The following is a 20057-nucleotide window of genomic DNA, read 5'->3' as shown; positions in this document are numbered from 1 at the left end:
GTCTCCCTAAGAAGGAAGGATCAGAATACAGGCGATTTATGACTTCATTACAAAACAAAAACCAAAAACAAGCCACAAAAACCTCTTGAAACCTTTATAAAGAAAATTTACAGATTGAGAGAAAAGCAGGACCAAAATTTAACAACTCCAATACACAGGTCTGTTGTTCCCTCAGGCCTGTTTCCAGAATCTTAACACAAAAGATCCCAAACTCACTTATTCTAGCATTAACCTATAACTAGATTACTTCTAAGGGGTATGTAAAGGACTGGTCCTCAACTGGTGGGTGGGGATTTACGCCTGAGAATAAGCTCAACGTGAACTCACGTTGCTTGGCTATTACAGTGATATCTTGGTTCTTTCCTATGGAAAGTAATGCAAAATGGATTAATCTGTTCCAGACTTCTAAAAACAAGCCCTAAAACAGCAATTTAACATGAATTTTACTATCTAACGAGACCATTGATCCATAAAATGAAAACAATAAACAATGTACTGCAGTCACCAAATCAATCAAACAGTAGCTGAACTGGGTTCCACACAGCCACAAAAACCAAAAAAGAGCCGCAAAAACAAACAGACCTCAGTGTGACACTCAAAATGGAAGTGTGGCACTCAAAATGGAAATGTGGCGCTCAAAACGGAAGTGTGGCACTCAAAACGAAGCACGTTCGGCTTCCAAAAAAAGTTCACAAACTGGAACACTTACTTCCGGGTTTACAGAGTTTGGGTTCCAAGTTGTTCGAATACCAAGGCATTTGAGAACCAATGTACTACTGTACAATAAATGGAACCCCATCTCTTGGATGTTTACTTGGCTGCAGTAAACTTGGCTGATCCATTAGGGCAAATGGAACACTGCCAAACCAGTCTTGATTCCTACAAGGCCACACGCCTGCCTTCTTGCTTGCAAGTGGTAGGAGAAAATGTTTGGGAACCACTGGCCTAGACAATGGAGCAAATACAATACTTCAAAATCAGGACATCTTAATGCCTTAAGATTCCCTAGCGCTATATGTCTGTTGTGGGGCAGGGGGTTGAAGGAAGGGGGAAGTTGGCTTGATAAAGACTGAGTCAGCATGAGGCCAGTGTGCAAAAAGGTAGGAATGGGAAGCACTGAATGAGCACAGGAAGTCCCCTTTCCTCCCAGCACAAGAGGAAGGCACTTGTCCTGGTCCCCCACCCCACCAAAAAAAGCAGACTGGCACATGGAGTGAGGCAGTATTAATATCTTTTCTAAAGTAAGACTTCTGCAGGATTTGGTGCCTCATCCAGACCACAATAAGTGTGACTTAGACCAGATGTGGGTACTTCTGCATTCTGAAGTTCCGTAAGAAGGGCTAGACTCACCAGCTTGGTTGGTTTGAGGTTCAAAATGCCCTCAAGGACATGGAAAAAAGGAACTTGCTGTTAATACGGCACCATGGATTAAAGCCATCAAAAACATTTTGCAAAGGAGGCATGTTAGGCAGTAAGGTGGTTTGACACAGGAAAATGGCCAGCATCCTTCGTTGACTTAGCATAGCCAGTCTTTTGATCTGTGGTGCTTTCCTGAAGAAGAGCTTCTGCTGATTTGGGAAAATTTACATAGGTAAGTTGTTCCTCTAATGCCTGTGAAGGGTCCCTGTGTTTTAGGCAGTTAATAAGCACTGGCAGGACTATCGACTGTCTAAACCCAGAAGACAAGTGTGATAATGAATCAGGCTGGACTCCACAGGCAGCCTAGATGTGTGTGTGCAGTGCACACATTATTTTTATTCATGAACTAACCACCTGCTAACACAGCAAAATAAAACTACAGATATAACTACAAAAGCTAGAAACAAAGGAAAGTCAAATAAAAAGGCCTGCTGTAACATTAAATGTGTTCATTACTGTTGGAATGCCATCAATTTAGGGATTGAGGCTCGTCCACCATTCCGCTTGTCTTGTGCCTAGAAACATGGGCCAGAGCAGTTTTCCAATTGACCCACACTTTCTAGGCATGAGTCTGAGCAGTTTCTCCTTGTCCCACTCCTTTCCTGGGGAAAACCCTCTCCTTAGTACTCAATCAGAGCAAATGTCAATCTGGAGAAAGCCCAAATTGCCATCTGCTCCAAGAAGGAAAGCAGCGGAACAAGAGGAAGTGTGGATAAAGCTATTAGTGCTGGTGTGGTCTTTCCCATACACTTCCTAGGGTTGCCAGTGCCAGCTAACCAGAAATTGCTCTTTGAGTAATCCAGGAGCCAGAACTGGAGGATAGAAATATATATTTCTGTGATCATTCATACCTTGTGTAGAGATCCACACTTTTGGTGTATGTGCAAAAGCAGCTACCATATTTACTCGAAGGCAATGCACACCTTCTTTGGCCAAATCACGTCACGAAAATTAGGGTGCATATTAGATTCGATGCAGCATTAGATTCACATAAATATGGTATATGCATGCTTCTGGACAACAGCTCATTTTCCATGCTGGAGGAAGACAACACCAGCCAGTCCATGGAATTTGAGCCTAAAAGTCCATAACTTCATGTTAAGTTGGCTCTGGACTGAAGTATACAACGGGGGAGCTAGGATTGGTCAGTGTGTCCCTTAAAAGGAACTACCGTATATTTAAGAACTGCAGAGAGAAGAAAATTCCACCAGCTGCTGAATTCCTAACACTGCAGCCCTGTAATGGGATGAAGCACACCTCTCGCCGCATGCAACTTTCACAGCAAGCGTCTCTTAAGAGGACTTGTGTAATTTTAAAAGAATCAGCACCCAGCAACCCTATGCACTGGTATTCCTCCTCCTTGGGTCATGGAGCATTCCCTAGAGGTCACCACTACAGAGACACAAACCACAAATGGGCAGAGGGAAACAAAACTTAATTTACTTAGGGGTGCAAAAAAACCCTGAGTGTTAAAAATCCTTCCCCCCCCCTTAAAAACACACACAATAGCACTTAAATGAAAGAGTATTATAGCACTGATTAAACATTTTTATTATCCCAGCCTGTACCGGTATTGGATTTGAAATTGTTTTTACACGAGTTTTTATTGCTAAATTACTTTGGGAAGCAATCAAGCAATCAAGGGGCAGAGGAAGCCAAAGAAGAGCTTTGTGCCATGCTGGACGGGGTGGCGGCAGATTGGGCTGAGATGTTCCTCTGCCCAGCTAAAGCAGCCTCCTATTGGCTGCCACTGGAGTGATGCAAGAGTCCCTCCACCAAGGTTATCCTCTGATGGCACTGGACACCAGTCAATCCCTCCCTTCCCCTTTATGTTGGAAGAAATGTTGAAAGAAATGTTTATGTTATCCTCTGATGGCACTGGACACCAGTCAATCCCTCCCTTCCCCTTTATGTTGGTTCATTTATTCCTGTTTGGTGGGAATGCCCCCATGTTCAATTTTTTTGGAATGGAGTATTCTCCATTATATCCTCAGTTACAGGCCAACCCCCTTCTCCAAATCCTTCCTTCCAAGAAATGTGGTTCCTCTTCTTTAACTATGTTAATGACCAAAATCAAGACCTTGTTATTCCAACAGCTCAATATTCTCAGTGGAGAGGTTACGTTAAGGTGGAACACTGAATGTGTAAGTGTATGTCTAGAGACAACGGATAAAAGAAACACCAGTACAGTGGTACCTCGGGTTAAGAACTTAATTTGTTCTGGAGGTCCGTTCTTAACCTGAAACTGTTCTTAACCTGAGGTACCACTTTAGCTAATGGGGCCTCCCGCTGCCACCGCCACACGATTTCTGTTCTCATCCTGAAGCAAAGTTCTTAACCTGAGGTACTATTTCTGGATTACCAGAGTCTGTTACCTGAAGTGTCTGTAACCCGAGGTACCACTGTAGATGAACATCTATCTAGATGTAGACAAGTGTTTAATGGTTATTTTATTTGTTTAAAAACCAATAAATATTGTTTTTCTGACTTTTTTTAAAAAAAGATTCACTCCACCAGTATGAAGTTTCTCCTTCCACCCTGCAAAAGTGTGGGCAGGGCATTCCAGAGGCAGCAAGGTTTTTGAGGCTGAGGGACAGTATTTCTTAGGATTGTGGCAGGAGAGTAAATGGTTAAACCTCACCTTCCCCAAGCACTGTGTTCCAAAAACCCACACACAATGCAGCAGGCCACACAGTTAATGTCATGTGCAGTTAAAGCCCTCAGTGACCATAACACTGCAAGGTTAACACTGCCTTTGGTTAACACTGCAAGGTTAACACTGCCTTTGGTCGGGATGGGGGAGACCTGGAAACCTCTCAAGTTACCATTGATACAGAAGATATGAAGAAGAGCTTGTGCCCTGATGCAGGTAGCATACAGACATCCTGATGGCTGTTTTTTTTCTTTTCCCCCTCTTCAAATCTGAGTCAGACAGACAGACCACTGAAGCTGTGGGGATTTCCAGGGCAATTATCAACATTGAATTCCCCTTGGATGCCAACATAGACAGGGTGCTGTTCATCCATATAATGGGCTTCTGCTTCCCCTTTGTGCAGGAAGTACCAGATGCCACAGAGAGTTTATTTTGGGGTTTAGGGATCAAATTTGCTAAGAAGTTATGTGCAGAAGGCAATAGGAGTGAAGCATTCATATTCTCCAGTTCCTCTTTATAATATTGAAGGACCAAAGCTTATGCCACCGTCTCTTGAAAATAAACCAAAGTAAAATAAATGGGAATCTCTAAAGATTCTGCTTCTATTCCAGGGCTTTGTTGTTGCTGGTGTGTTGTTTTTATGCTCTTAATATTTTAAACATTTGGCTACTTTTTATGGTGTGTGTGTGTGTTGCAATGTATTTTACGGCATCTCATGCTATCTATAAGCTGCCTTGCATGTCAACAGAACCATGCAGCAGAGTATAGGTTTATAAATAAGTAAAACAGGAACACCATCCTCACGGCAAAACAAACATGATATTCACACTTTCTCAAGCAGGAATAGCAGTTTCCCAGCAACTGCATTTAGTAGATTGAGTGCTGGGAAGCAGCAATTCCTCCACAATGGAAGAACTTGCTAGGTGACATTGTCTGGGTGAATTAGTGATGGTCGTGAGGTCTGTTTTCTCCCCTTCCTCCGGGAAAAGTGTAGTGCCTGGAAAGACCCTTGGCTAAATTAGGCTGTACTGTATGAATAATTCTATTGCTGCTTTTTTCCACCAGCAAATGTAACTGAACACTTGAAATCACAGGACCCAGTTGGTTGCATTTTTTTTTGTTTTTTTAGCACTCTGACTGATACAGGCTGGGAGACAGACAATAGTTTTGTCAATACCGCCCCTGCCAAAAATTTATGTTTGTTTGAAAGAAAAAAAAGTCATTGCATGTGGGACTGGCACTTATCTTACTTTCACCTGAAGTAAACAGATGTTGCAGGTATTACAGTGGTACCTCAGGTTAAGTACTTAATTCGTTCCGGAGGTCCGTACTTAACCTGAAACTGTTCTTAACCTGAAGCACCACTTTAGCTAATGGGGTGCCCCACTGCTGCCACGCCGCCGGAGCCTGATTTCTGTTCTCATCCTGAAGCAAAGTTCTTAACCTGAAGCACTATTTCTGAGTTAGCAGAGTCTGTAACCTGAAGTATATGTAACCTGAGGTACCACTGTATTATTTCAATCCCCACCCCCTAAAAAACCCCACCTCTGTTTGACCAGAGATAAGAGACAGCTGCACAAAGAAATGTGCATATTCAACATGGGAAACGATTCCCTTCAAGGAAAGACTAAAAAGAGGTTGGGGCTTTCAGCTTAGAAAAAACTAACTGGAGAACAGCAATGGACAGAGCAGCATGAAGAGGGTTAATAGGGAGAGAGTGTGTGCGTGTGCTGGCACACACAAAAACACACGACTAGAGCCTGAGGTCATCCAACTCAGCACAACAATTTCTATACCTTTACAAACAAACAAAAAAAGGGAAATTCATGAGACTGTAGCTATTATCTGATACACAGGCTGCCAACAATGGTATGGGAACTTCTGCGCCATGCCTGCTGTCACACAACTGTCAGTAAAATATGAAGGATAGTAATTATGTGCTGCCTTGCTCTGGGAACCAGCAGTGTTAATATTGGAAGTAACAATATTGGAAGTAACTCCGTCATTTTACTGTTTCATTCCTTTAAACACCTGTGTGAAAAACTTCTCCATTTCATCAACTGTTGCCTCTACCATTTCACCCTCCTGTTCTGACAATCCATCCATAATGTTCTTCAAAGTCTCTGTGTTCTCTTTAATTTCACTTTCCATTTCATCCTTCTCTGATCTGCTTTCATTCACCATTTCATCAAGCTCAGCTCTAATCTCTTTTATTTGCTCATCAAACAATTGCTGAAAAATGCCAAAAGTCAATGGAATGTCCAATGATGTATTTGCCGTAGTGAGTATTCTTGATCTTATTAACAATTCAGTCTCTACCTTAAGATCTTCACAGTCTCCCCTTAAGAATTTAACAGCATTGTCTCTTAATAATAATAATAATTTTATCATTTATACCCAACCCATCTGGTTGGATTGCCCTAGCCACTGTTATCAAACCACATTCCTTTCCCACAGAGGAAATGTGATGTAGAAAAATTACTTTCAGTTTAAAGGCAACACTTTTGTTGGGAAAATGGAATTAAAAATAAAATAAAAATAAAATTTTTTAGCATTCAGAACTCCCTTGATAATTTTCAGCTTTCTTGGTTAAAAAAAATCAGAATATGCTCTTTGTTCTGAAGCCTTCCGTCTTTTAATGATCGACTCTTCTTAAATCCAGAAAGTAGCTCACACACCAGATGTAAATTTCAACCAGCAGACAGAGAAACCTCTCAGTTGTAAATTGTACCCATCTCAAAAATAATTAGAGAAAGGGAGGCATTTGCCGACCTTATGCTCTTCAGGACACTTATTTGAACACGATATTGATTCCTCCACTCTAAGTGACTCACCTTGTCCAGATTCCATGGAGTTGACAGCTTCTCAGTCTCCTCATGTAGTAAACAACTTTTTCAGAGCATCTGAAGTTAATCTCCTGTTCATTCTTATCTCTAGAGGGAATTTGTTAGCCAAGATTTATGCCTTGGCTATCATCAGTCACCATGTAATTATCTCCATTGGCCAGCTACCAACAGAAGATGTTCAGTCTGCCATGTTCCTCCCCCAGAAATCCCTATCCTATACATTTTACTGGCAGTGATGTAGGATCCACACGGCATCAATAGTCATGCTGCTGCAGGTAAAATATGGTTTGGGTGTGACAGCTAAGAAATAAAACCTCTTATGATTTCAGGTGCTGCATGACTTTGCTAGGTGCTGGAACTATACAGCTGGGAATGGCTATCTCTATCATACTCGGCTTGTGAGTTTCTGAAGGGGCATTTAGTTGGCCACTTATGAAGATAGATCTTTTAGTCCAATTCAGTGAGACAATTATTAGGTTCTTATGACACTCTCAGTAGTAGACCCATACTGCTAAGAGGGCTCAGCCTCCCCACCTCCAGACTGAATTCCAAATATCACAGTGGCTGGCCCAGTCTAGGCAAGTATGGTTGCAGTAACCTCAGTCACCCATAAAAACTTCATATATACTTAATGTTCAGAGAGAAAGCACTGATTTCAATGGATGGAAAACAACTAACAAAAATAAGTAAGGGACACCCAATATTAGAGGGAAAGAGGACTAAGAATGTGGTAGGAACAGATGTAGACTGGTTGTACTGGTATTCGTTGGGTGTGTCTGATTCCTCTCTATATTTGGCTTCTAGATAATGCACGGCATGTCTATCTATGATTTTGCACTAAGTCATTCTGATCTTTTTCTGAAACAACACCTCTAATTAGAATCTGGGCCATAGGCTATTGAAAAGAAGCTAAAGTCAAAGTGTTCAGAGTACAAGCCTGACGTTAGATACACAGCCATATATAGGCCCTTAAATCAGCTTTGACCTGGTTTTCCAAAGCCTGATCATTGCTCCTTTGAAGGCATTGAGAATCGTGGCCAGAATCTCTGAAAATCAGCTTCAAGCATATTTAAATGCTTTAATATGGATCCGAATATCTAATACCATCTGTAACCTGGGCACTTTCACCTCATTTTCTTGTGTAGCTATTCTGAGTTTTCAACAAAATGTAATTTACAGCCTTACCCCTTCAGCAAAAGGCCTTTATCCATTCCAAAGAGGTGATATCTCAATTGCAGATAATCAAGGGACAACAATGATTAAAACTAGCCACTTCACCACTGTCACTGCCTCAGATTCCAGTAGCTTTGAAACCTATTTTTATATGGGTAGACTTAAACAAGCTGTGCATTTAAGAAAATTCTGATGCAGATACAGGAAAATTCATATTAATTTGGAAATATTCTGTGTGCGTGAATCTGCAGTAGTCATTTTTCCCACTGGCTTTTTATACAACTCGAGTTTATCTCCGGTGTTTCTTAATCATAAATGGCTATGCACCATTTAGTTACCCTCCCCATCTCCTGGGTTCATGCACAATTGCCCTAGTGACAGATTGTGCTCGAATGCTCTGGCAGCCTGTGCTACTGATGGCAATGCCCTGAGCCTGGCTTTCTCTGTCTCCCTGGAGTCCCTATGCAGACGTAGGCGAACGTCACTGCCTGCTCTAAATTTATCCACGCTTGATGGAGGAGACTAGCTGAGCAGCAGGGAGGCAGCTATTTTGGTTTTCTCTGTGGTTCTGGGTTATATAAAGCATCTAGCCATGACCCACATTGCTTCGGAGCTGCCTTGTTTCCTCTCTGGTTCTAATGCAGGTAATCAGCACCATATATTTCCACACAATTTTTCTCGCAAATGCTGAGCAGTACTCTGTGCGTGTGTGGCACTTGAGTGCTATACGCGTATGACTTGGCTGATGCCACTCTTTTTTGAAAAGCAAGGAAGCTTTATTTTTAAAACAAAAAACCCCCACACAGATGGAATCCTTGTCCCAGCTATTTATCAGGCACAATTTGTGTGGTGAATTACCAGCTGCCCATCCTGTGCTTTGGAAAAGGTAAGCTAACACATGCAATAAAATACCAGTTAACAGTAATCGAAACAGAGAGGATTTTTGCCATTTAATTCTCAGTTCATGTTTAAAAACACCACACAAAGATAGGTGTCACAAGATCAGACTCTCCAAAGTCTCAGTCTCCTTGGTTAGGCTTAAAGGTACATTGCCACTATCAAATTCTTTCAGCTAGCTGATTATGGAAATAAGGAAGGTATATCGGGAAATGGGTTTACCTGAGCCAATGTGTAACTATCAGGAGATTTAATACACAGCTAATTACTACAACTACTTTCCTGCTTGGACTGCTGTATTTTTAACTCTGGGAAACCTGGGCCCTATCCATGGCATGGAGTTGCTATAGAGAGCATCAAAAGAACACATGGATTGTAGGATCAGACCAAATGTGTCCATGCAAAATCTCTAAGCTTTTCAAAGGAGGCAGGACAACAAATTTAACAGCAGACACAGTAAAACAGTCCTCACTTCCAAGTGAAATCCCAGATAACATTTTAAATACAGAGAATGCACACATGGCTTTTTCACATCAGCTCAAATGGAAAGATCGTACTACAGTTGCTTCCAAGGAAACTCAGATTTTAGCTTTTGTGTCTGTCTGGAAGAAGGGGAACACCAGTTACAAGCCATCATAAAACAAATATATCACATTCACCAAAATGATTTCCAGGGCTTCAAAATAGCCTTTGCTTAAGGGAAAAAAATACCCCCATTAACCAATAGTTACAGTATGTTTTCGTTATAAAAACAGAAATGAATGAGACATATGCTTTACATGTGAGTTGCAAATGTTATGTGTATTTATGAGCTTTGCTCCTGTCACATAACTCCCTGGGCCTAGGGGCTTCTTGGATTTCATCTCTGGCAAAGATCAGTCTTGTCCCAATTACAGTTCCAGTAATTTCCCTGGCAGAGCCTATATTCCCTCATGAGATATTTAAAGTACATATGATAATTCAATACCATTTGGGTGTTTTTAAAGGGGCAGCTACCGGAATATCACTTTCTCTGTTCATACTATGGTAAATTGGTAGAAGGGCAATTTGTTATTGTCAAGCTCCTAGAATAAGCAGAAAACCCTCATATCTGCTTATATGCTCATAAAATAATCAAGCTGTTTTCAGGTTAAGAAAGCTGGACCATTACCTTAAGTGGCAAAATAGTGAGTTGTGCTGTAAAAAATAAAAATAATTTCTGGACAGAACACAAAACTGCACAGGACAATGTGCAGAATTTTTAAAATGTCTTCTGTGTATAAACAAATACAGCTCATGCCAGCACTTTTCATTACATGTATTGGCTATGTAAACAAACAAACAAAAAAACCACGAAACTAGATATGCCAATAAAAGAAAGAAAAACAAGGACAAGGATTAAAGATTAGGCAAAAATAATCACTGATTATAATCAATGGGAACAGAATGTGAAGAAAGACAAGGCTATGTCCCAGGCTGCCAGTGCCAGAGGCTATTTATCGAGGTCCTAACGTGGGCCTACATATTCAGTAAACTGCCTGGCCAGGTATCCTCTCTATTTTATGTTTGTGCATTGCGTGGTTCTTTAATGGGTGTGACTTTTCCAATTGCCAGTGTTGAATTTGATGAAATCATTTTTCTCTCATTTATTCCAATATTGAAAATGTCTGTAGTTCTTCTCCAATTTAGATCATCTGCTAATCTGACATGTATACTAGGCATTGCAACCTTTTGTTTAATGATGGACATACCACATGTTGAACACCACCACTTACTTGTCAATCTACAATAATGATGTTTCTCCACTGTGATATCAATCTGCTAATAATCAAGTAAAGGACTGAATGTGTATAACCGGGCTTTTGTTGTTCTTCTTATCAGCATAGCATAATATGGCTCCGTATGCCATGCCACAACATACCATTCATTTCTTACATCCCCAAGATAGTCGTGTGCAGTGGGAGAAGGGGTGCACAGTGATTGACCATCAATCTGACACAATTAAATTAAATTAAAAGTTGCACCGAGTACAACTTTTAAACCCTTCTAGAAGAAACAGCTATATAGATTATCACCTTCATCAAGGCTTTTGTTAAGTTGTGGGTGAACAAATCCGACGACACAGTGATTCTTCAAACAGCTCTTGCTTATTCAGAGGCCAGAACAGAACTGAACTGAAGGGCTCAGTCAGCCTGCTTATATAGAGCTCCAGTACCACGTTACTGTAACAACTTTCTAAAACTATCCAATCACTGAACGTCACTTTCGATCCTTCATTTGAATAACTATCTACAGTATCCATCCAATCACTGAACGTCACTTTTGATCCTTCATTTGCATAACTATCTACAGTATCCCCCTGCTGGCCCAGGGTGAGAACTTCAGTACATAACAGCTTTCTTTTACAATGTGGAACAAAAGTCATATTCATAAATGTTCTTTTTCTGGTTAACCTCTGTAAAATTCTGAAATGCTATTTGCTAGAGCATCAAAACATGTCACTTACTAAACTTCCACATGCATAAAAATGGGAGTGCATGAATGGAAAGTGGTTGATACCTAAACTGGATGTACTTACTTCACAAAAGGGAGCTTGCTCACAAGGGCCATCATATAATGCTACTGAATAATGTGATAATTAAATGCTGACTGCTACCCTCAAACCATCTAATTAAGGTATGTTTTACTAAAGTATGTGGTGCTTCTGAGGAAGAGATAGTCTGCAAGGGGCAACCACCGTATTTATAAATAAGAAAGAAAGGGAATGCATATTTTTAATACCACAAGGTAATACAGAATGCATTTTACAGAGTATCAGAGCCATATGATAATATTCATCCAGAAAACCAATTATCTCAAGAGTGCAAAAGAAATGAAGACTCACAACAATGAACAAAAAATAAAACCTATAAAATCTACATACAGGTGGGAAAGAAGGAAACACAACACAGCTCATCAACACAGCAGTTATCTCTAAAGTAAACATGCAAAACGAATGGTGGCTTGTTAGTTCAATCTATGGTTAAACCTTATTTCTTACACTCATCACTGACTAGGGGAAAATCAATTGCAGGTGTGACTTAAAGAGAAAAATCAATGGATTAAAATACATTTTAAAAAATTGTCAGGACCAACCCAATACATTTTGCTGCCTGAAGCAAAGGAAAGGTGATGCCTCCTCCCTTCCCCCTCCACATGCAGAAGCCAATGGAGACCAGCAGTTCAATCATACTTCAGCACTAGCAATAGGACAGCATCCTCCACAGCACCAAAGGTCAACAGGTTAAGTTAAAGGGAAATGGAAAGCCTATCTTCCATTGCTGCTTCCTGCCCTTAAACACCTGCCTAAGACAGCCTCCTCACTTTGTCTAATGGTAGGGCCAGCATGGCTACCTTTGATTTTTCCAAGTCCACATACCATCTCTAAAAGCCTAGGACCTAGGTACATCATGAGTTCATTGCTGTAAGATCAATTGTATCATACACCAAATGAGAAATATTTATTTTTACCACCATTGGTTGTTTCTACCTGACTGAACCAGCAAAACGCCAGATATTTAGCAAGTCTGGGAAAAGATTAGGAATTACGCAAGGAGATAATAGTGATGTCATATGAGTAATTCACTGTCTGCTCCAGTACACGCTTAAATCCACTGATGAACAAGATTAATAAACTAGATGACTGGGGATGTTGGACAATATACAGTATACTGCATAAATAAGTGACTGTCACATATTTGCCTTATGGGAACCCTCTGTGAGAAGAGATTTAAAGTCTGAAAACAAACACATGAAACTCTAGGAGCTTGGAATTTCATATGAAGCTAGGGTTAGCTAATAAACACTATAGCTAATAATCTGTAATCTAGAACAGAACAAAAACACGTAAGAGAAGACATTTGACTGGAAACAAATCAGCCTGGCCTACTTTCATGACTTTAGCAGAAATTTACAGACATTGGCTGGTAAAGTTTTTAACAGCATTGACCTAAGTGTTACCACCTGTTAATATCTGCAGATTAAAAGCACAACAGCAGGGAGCAGTAATAAAAAGAAAAGTGACACCACAGTAGGGAGAGATGAATGGGTTCTACCCAGTGAGAAACGATGAGTAGAAGTTGGTGGGATAGTATACGATATCATACTACATTAGGATAAGAGTTGAGATTTTACCCAGCTGTCTGTATTCTGCTAATGGCTTTTGTTTTTAAGTATTACTACCTCCCCAAAAACTTTAGGATAGGGCAAGCTCCGGGTCCAAAGAAATAAACTGGCCATAATGTGTTTAGGTGCATATTTAATATTTTGGAACATTTAATAGGTGATTCCTTTTTCTAAGGCTGGATACTCCTCTAATTCTGCTCAGAATGCACAATTGTGTACCTGTACTTCTGGATTTAAACTATACCCAGAATACAGTCCCTAAAATATTTCTGGCAACCTACTTCAAAAAGGATGGAAGTGATAGCTGAGAGAAATATTTATTTATTTATTAAGGAGCATTTGCATTGCCAATGGAAGAAAGAGAAGTGCAGAGTAAGGTAACAAGCCCAGACTTGTCCCGAATAATACAGGACAAAGGTGATCAATCAGTAATTTCTACCCTTTGCATAAGAGAGGGACTATCAGATGTTCAGACCCGCATTCGACTAAAAGTGCAGCCTGATCCTACCCATGTTTGCTTAGAAGTACGTACAATGGAGTTCAGCAGAGTTCACACACACCCCAAGCTAGTGTTCAAGATTGTATTTCCCTATGTCAACAATAACTTCCTCTTTTTTACAGCAACTTATCACTATTTCAGAATTGCTGCCTAACCTTCCACGTCACTCTCCTGAGGACATGCATCTTACAGACTATAGTTTTGTAACATATTCATTATGATGAAAGGGAGTTCATAGATTGCCGTGAGAAATTGCTGTTAATTCCCACCCCACCCCAGGTTCAGGGTGAGGGAATCCCCATATGTAAGTACTATACTACCGTACTTATTAGCAGATAGGTGTGGTGCAAGAACAAGTCTGAACTGACCCTGCAGTATTTTAGCAGGCAGAGGATACAGAGATAAAGAAAAACTTAAAGCAACAATTACAACTGCAATCTGAGAGAATGCAGTGGCATTTGACAGTTCAAGCAGGCATACGGTGCAGAGAATTACCAAAACTGGGCTAGTGCCCAGATGTCTGTACTTCAAAACCGATACGTTATCTCCCTTCCCAACAGACAGTATTCAGTCACTAGTTTATCAATTGTCATAAATGTCTAGGTATATTTACAACAGCATTTGGAAACGCCATCCTAGTATTCCTGGGAATTACTTGTAGGTGGGTCTTCCATAATCAGACTAGTAAATTTAACTCTAATTCAAATATCATCATGAGTCAGCCCTTCAAAATCCAATATTCTGAGTTAAAAAGGAATATTGTAGAAATAATGAATATACACTCATATTATTTGCCACCTGCTATATAATCTTTTTTCCAAGGTCTAATTCCGAAGCATTTCTCCACACTCATGAGGGCTAGAAGCTTATTTGAAGCAAATCTCGGATTTCAAGATTATCATAACTGTAAGGACTGGAGTGCTGAAGCTAACACAATTATTGTGGAGTTTACAGATATAATCATAGGAAATAAAAATGTTCACTGGGATTTTAACTACTGTGCTCTGCAATGTTGATTAGACAAAGGCCATTAGAAAACCAAAATATTATACATACCAAGTGGGTGACATTATAATTTTTCATAGGTCCAGCTTTGACTGTTTGGTATTTCTTAAACAGGCAGGCAGCAGAACTGACAAGTAGATATACCTCAGTTATATAAATATGGCAAAGTAACAAAGAGCGCTTTGTTACAAATCATAATTTAATACTGCTTTTTAATTGTGCTGAATATGTCAATAGACACACCATTGAAACATGCTCAGAAATTGGCTGCTTTAACCTCTTACTCTCTGTTGCTGAATTGCTGATTACTGAAAATGAGTTTGTAATTTATAGAATAATACATTGACTCTGAACTATTGATTTAACCAGGAATTTCCAGCACGGTGTGTGTAAAATAGGTATGTATGCTCCAAGGCCATATAGTGAGTAAATTTTAAAGCAATTCTTGAGTCTGTTAAAAGCAAAACTACCTTGGGTCATGGATTTGCCATACCACAATTCCAAAGCAGCCATGTGAGAATATAGAATATAAAACACTTGGACGGTGTCTCTCCCCCATACCCAGACCCAGTATTCTTTGATAACACTTTAAACTGCTGGTTCAATTCAGAACTAAGCTGAGATGAACTGACCGATGGCTATGTATTCAAGCAAAGCAATGCAGATGTTAACATTTGTATACACCCTCTTCATACACATAGACAAAATATATTAAATGGAATATAACAGGAATATAACAGAAATATCAGATAAGCTGCCATTGCAGTGAGATATTGTTGGACTCCAGCTCCCATCACACCTGACCGCTGGATATCCACCAACATCTGAAACTAAACAACATTTAAAAAATAATAATCATCATCATGACTACTAATTATTTTGTCACATGCTCAAGCCAGCTTTATTTCTCTCTTATTTTTATAGATGCCATTTGCTTTATCTTTTTATTAAAGGCACGAGGACAACGCTGAATTTTTTGGGGGGGGATGCAGGGATCACGGCTTGCGTTACGTAAGATAGAGCAGAAAAGACTTGAGTCGAGTGCCGCGGGGGTTGTTGTTGATCGGTGCGTCAGACTTGGGTTTCCCTTTTGGTGCGTGTGCGGCAGACAGCGCGAGTGCGCTTCCTCACGTTTCGCCGCTTGAGGCAGACACTACAGGATCCACCCCCTGTCCGTCCCCACAACGACCGTTTGCCGGGATCGACCTCTGGTCCAGATCTCCGAATATTGTGAGGCGGACAACACCTGTGTTGTTTTTAACACTCGATTGGGAGCCGCCCAGAGTGGCTGAGGAAACTCAGCTAGGTGAGCGGGGTATAAATAATAAATTATTATTATTATTATTATTATAAGAGGGAATCCCGATTTCAACCCCCCCCCCCACCCCCACCAGTTGCTCCCGGAGCGTCACTTCGAGACACCAAAGCCCCCGGGATCTCAGAAATCAAAACAAACCAGCTTCCCTCTCGGTCTCTCGCTGTGGGGCCGCCGGCACCTCGCCGCCCTCAGCCCTCGCTTTCTAATTACAGCTCCACCCCAAAACAAAACAGACCTTCCCGCTGCCATGGCAACCGAGCCCTACCTTCCTTGCTGCTTTGGCGACGGAGCCCCACCTCCCTGAGCTGCTATGACAACCGGGAGCCTCCTCCTCCTCCTCCTCCCCTCAGCGGGTGACGCCGCCGCCTGCGTGGCTAACGATTTCTGAAGGGGAAGGGAGAAAGAGCGATGACGTTGCGGGGCTCGTTTCCGTGGTTACTACGCGCTGACGTCGGTGTGTTTTGTGAGCGCCCAACGTTCTTGCCGTCGCCAGAGCAACGTCAGTTAGCCAGCCAAAGCTCGGCAACAGGGACAGGATTGGCTGATGCGCAGGAGAGGAGCTCTGGGATTGGCGGGGCGCTTTGCTCAGGCCTGAACAGGTGGGCCTACCTGGCCCTGAACGGGGTCAGACGGGGACGGGAGGAGGAGGATGGAAGCGTTCGCACTGAGTCGCTGGACTGTTGGGGGAAAGCTGTTTACATACGGGGAGAAACAGACCTCATTTGCCTCTTGAGGTCGTGTGTATCGTTCTGGTACCATGGACACATGTTTATGCGCTATCAAGTATTGCATACCTTTAGGATTCCTCAAACTTCTACGACTTCTCTATGGGATATCAATTTTATTCTCTCCCCCCCCCAACCCCCGTTTTGGTCATTAATTTTTATCAGTGCCATAAAATGTGGAACACATCTTGTACAACACCTGTGTATTGAGGCATTATGGATCTTTAAGAATTAGCACCAAACCTGCAACTAGATTGTCATGTTTGATGATTTTGTATGTATACTGTGAACAAGGAAGTGGGTAACATCCTCAGATGTAGCAAGCTACATGTGGGTTTCATGCTAATTGTCTGTGGGGGAATGGTGCACTTCTTTTAATATGGTAACATCTATACATTACGTTTAACATATTTTGTTTATGTATCTGAAGAGGGTGTATACATGTGAACATCTGCACCACTTATTTGTGTACATGTTTATGGCTGGCTACATGCCTGAAAGTCTTGCATGACATTCTGTGTGTATCTGTATTCATTCTTCAACACATATGTGGACCTATGCAGTTTAAAATATTGCTTGAGTAGCCATTCATTTTAATTATTGTTCTGTATTGGTTTTGAATGTTTTTATGTTATTGTACTCCCTGGAAAAGACCCTGATGTTGGGAAAGATGGAGGGCACAAGCAGAAGGGGATGACAGAGGACGAGATGGTTGGATAGTGTTCTCGAAGCTACAAACACGAGTCTGACCAAACTGCGGGAGGCAGTGGAAGACAGGAGTGCCTGGCGTGCTCTGGTCCAGGGGGTCACGAAGAGTCGGACACGACTAAATGACTAAACAACAACATGTTATTGTACACTACCTTGAGGTTTTGCAAGAGGGCTGTATATAAATACTTTTGTAAATCAATAATAAACAAACGTGCATTAATGTGTATTCATTACCCCAAGGAAGAGATCATTTTGTGCTCTTAACTTGACCATATCGTTTTCATGCTGAACCCTTGCTGTGTTTCTCCTCACTCGTTCCCACCCACCTGTGCTGCCCAGTGCTTCCCTGCGCTTTTAAGGAGCACCTGTACATTGTTATTTCCTCTGTCCAATAACACTAATAATTTTGAACTATGACAGGTACGATATGTAAACAATACTTTATCCCAGTAGCACAAATGCCGCTTTCAAAGGGTAGGTCAGTTTTATTGCATGTCTGGTTCCTTGCTGCTGTGCGGGTGGAGCACCATTCGTGGGTAGCATATCTGCTTCCTGCTTGGCCCAGGGATGGGCACTTACCTGTATCTGATTAACGATCTTTCCAGACAAATAAATATTACTCAGGTGTTGTGCAACATCGAGACAGGTTTTCTTCAAGTAGCACTTCCGTTGCTGGCTCATTACTCTTCGTTTGTGAATTTAGCACACGTGCAGATGCTATGCAGAAATTAGCTACGCTTTTGGCTTGTGTATCTTGTAATATGTCTTTGATAGTGTTATCTATGAAAGTGCAATACCATATCCAACTTTAATAAATATTATTATGTTTCTGAGGATACAAACATGGCACCATTCTGTCTCTTTTTTTGATTCCCCAATTGCTCATACTTCCAAAACCTGACCTCTAGAGAGGGACATCAGACATGGTACTACTTAGAAATAATCCTACAGTTCACTTGTTCTTCTAAAGACATAGGATTTATAGGCATATAACAAGCTGTAGCCACAAGTTATGCATCATCGTTATGATAGCACATTTTCAAAGCTTAGCAGGGTCTGCTATGGTTTCAAGTTGGAAGGGAGACCACATGTTGAGATTCCTGCATTGCAGGGAGTTGGACTAGCTGTCCCTCAGAGTCCCTTCCAACTCTATAATGCTGTGATTTTATAAGAAGACATTTAAATGTATTGTTAGAGACATTATGCCTCTGAATACCAATTGGTGGGAATTGCAGGTGGGCAGAATGTTGTTGTACTCATTTCCAGCCTGATCCAGCAGGTTCATCCTACATTCTTACAGCAAAGTATATACAGATCCACACCATAGGTTGAACTCAGCTGCAGGTTGCATTTGGGGGAATGAGATTTCATAATGAGGGATAACACTGCTTCCTAGTGAAACAAAACCAGTTTCTATAAGGTTAGCCATGTTAATGTGTTATGGCAAAACCAACAAACCATCTTTGGGCACCTTAAAGACTAATTAGTTTTTTTATGGCACGTTTTCATAGACTGGAGTGAATGAAAGATCATGCAACAACAAAACTGGCTAGTCTTTAAGGTGCCAGAAGACTCTTCTTCGTTTTGTTTTTTGTTTTTTTAGTAGAATGGCTTACAGCAGTATTTCTGTGCTTGAACACCCATCTCATGACGTTAGAAAAGAAAAAGTGATGAAACACTGAGGACACACCCTTATGTACAGAGAGAAGAACCCTTTTGTAATATTATTATGCTGGTGGGGAAGGCTATCAAGTTTCTGACACACATTTGTCTTTCCCAACTTGTGAGGGTCACTGTACTGGACCTGTTTGGAAAGGCACTCAAAGTGAAGAAAACCTGCTCAAGGAGCCTGAAAAGCTGTTGGCAGAAAATAGGCATGTGACAGGCAATTGTGATTCTTTGTCTTGCTGCAGCAAAGGAAATCAGAAATGGACAACTGGCTGGAGAGAAAAGATAACTGTAAACTTTTCAATACCCATTTCTGCTAAAAATTGCTCCTCTTCCCACCACCTTTTATTGCCACGGGGAAAGGATATAGTATTCCCATACAAAAAAACAAAACAAAACAGGTAAGATTGCAAGTAGTACAGTAGACTGGTGTTGCCATCACTGGGTTAGATGCCAGTCTAGGAGGTTAAGTGGTACAGCAGGTTTAACTTGTCTCATTACACACCTGAAAGTTTTTGAAGATCTGTGCGAGCTTTCCCTGAAAGTTAATCTCCGGGAACACCCAGCACGCGAAATAGTTACTCCCTTCTCAAAAGGTGTGCATTGTCAGTAAACCTGTGGACAAACGCCGGCTCCCTTGGCCTGAAGCAAGATGAGCGATGCAACCCCATAGTTGCCTTTGACTGGACTTAACCGTCCAGGGGTCTTTTACCTTTTTTTACCTTTACCTACACATTAAATAGCTCTAAAGTTTCCTTAAGACAGGAGTAGCTATCACTTCAAATGTGAATGCTGAAGCCAGAACGAGCAGAAATAAACAAATGTTGTTTTGCTTCTGAACTGATAGAATTCTCCCTATCTTACTCACTGCAGTAACGTTGTTAATGTGTCTGTCTGAAGTATCTGCAGAACTTCAAGGTCCATTCATTAGGTGGTTTTAGTGAGTAGACAAGAATGTGGGTCTTGATATAGCCCACAACTTTTGTTCCTAGAGCCTTTG

The 20057-nt window shown here is 41.1% G+C and overlaps 1 long non-coding RNA gene across 1 annotated transcript; it reads right to left on the bottom strand.

Moving 5' to 3' along the window:
• Positions 1–11095: 11095 nt before the first annotated feature.
• Positions 11096–18225, bottom strand: LOC310707181. The gene is made up of 2 exons (XR_014526378.1): positions 16219–18225; positions 11096–15937 (listed from the first exon to the last, which is right to left on the bottom strand). It is a non-coding gene; the product is annotated as an uncharacterized lncRNA (long non-coding RNA).
• Between the last annotated feature and the right edge of the window lie 1832 nt (positions 18226–20057).

Source organism: Podarcis liolepis, assembly GCF_965112155.1.
Source record: "Podarcis liolepis genome assembly, chromosome: 1".
In the NCBI taxonomy this organism is placed as follows: domain Eukaryota; kingdom Metazoa; phylum Chordata; class Lepidosauria; order Squamata; family Lacertidae; genus Podarcis; species Podarcis liolepis.
Note: the sequence above shows the minus strand (reverse complement) of the source record. Positions and strands in the feature narration are given on the sequence as shown.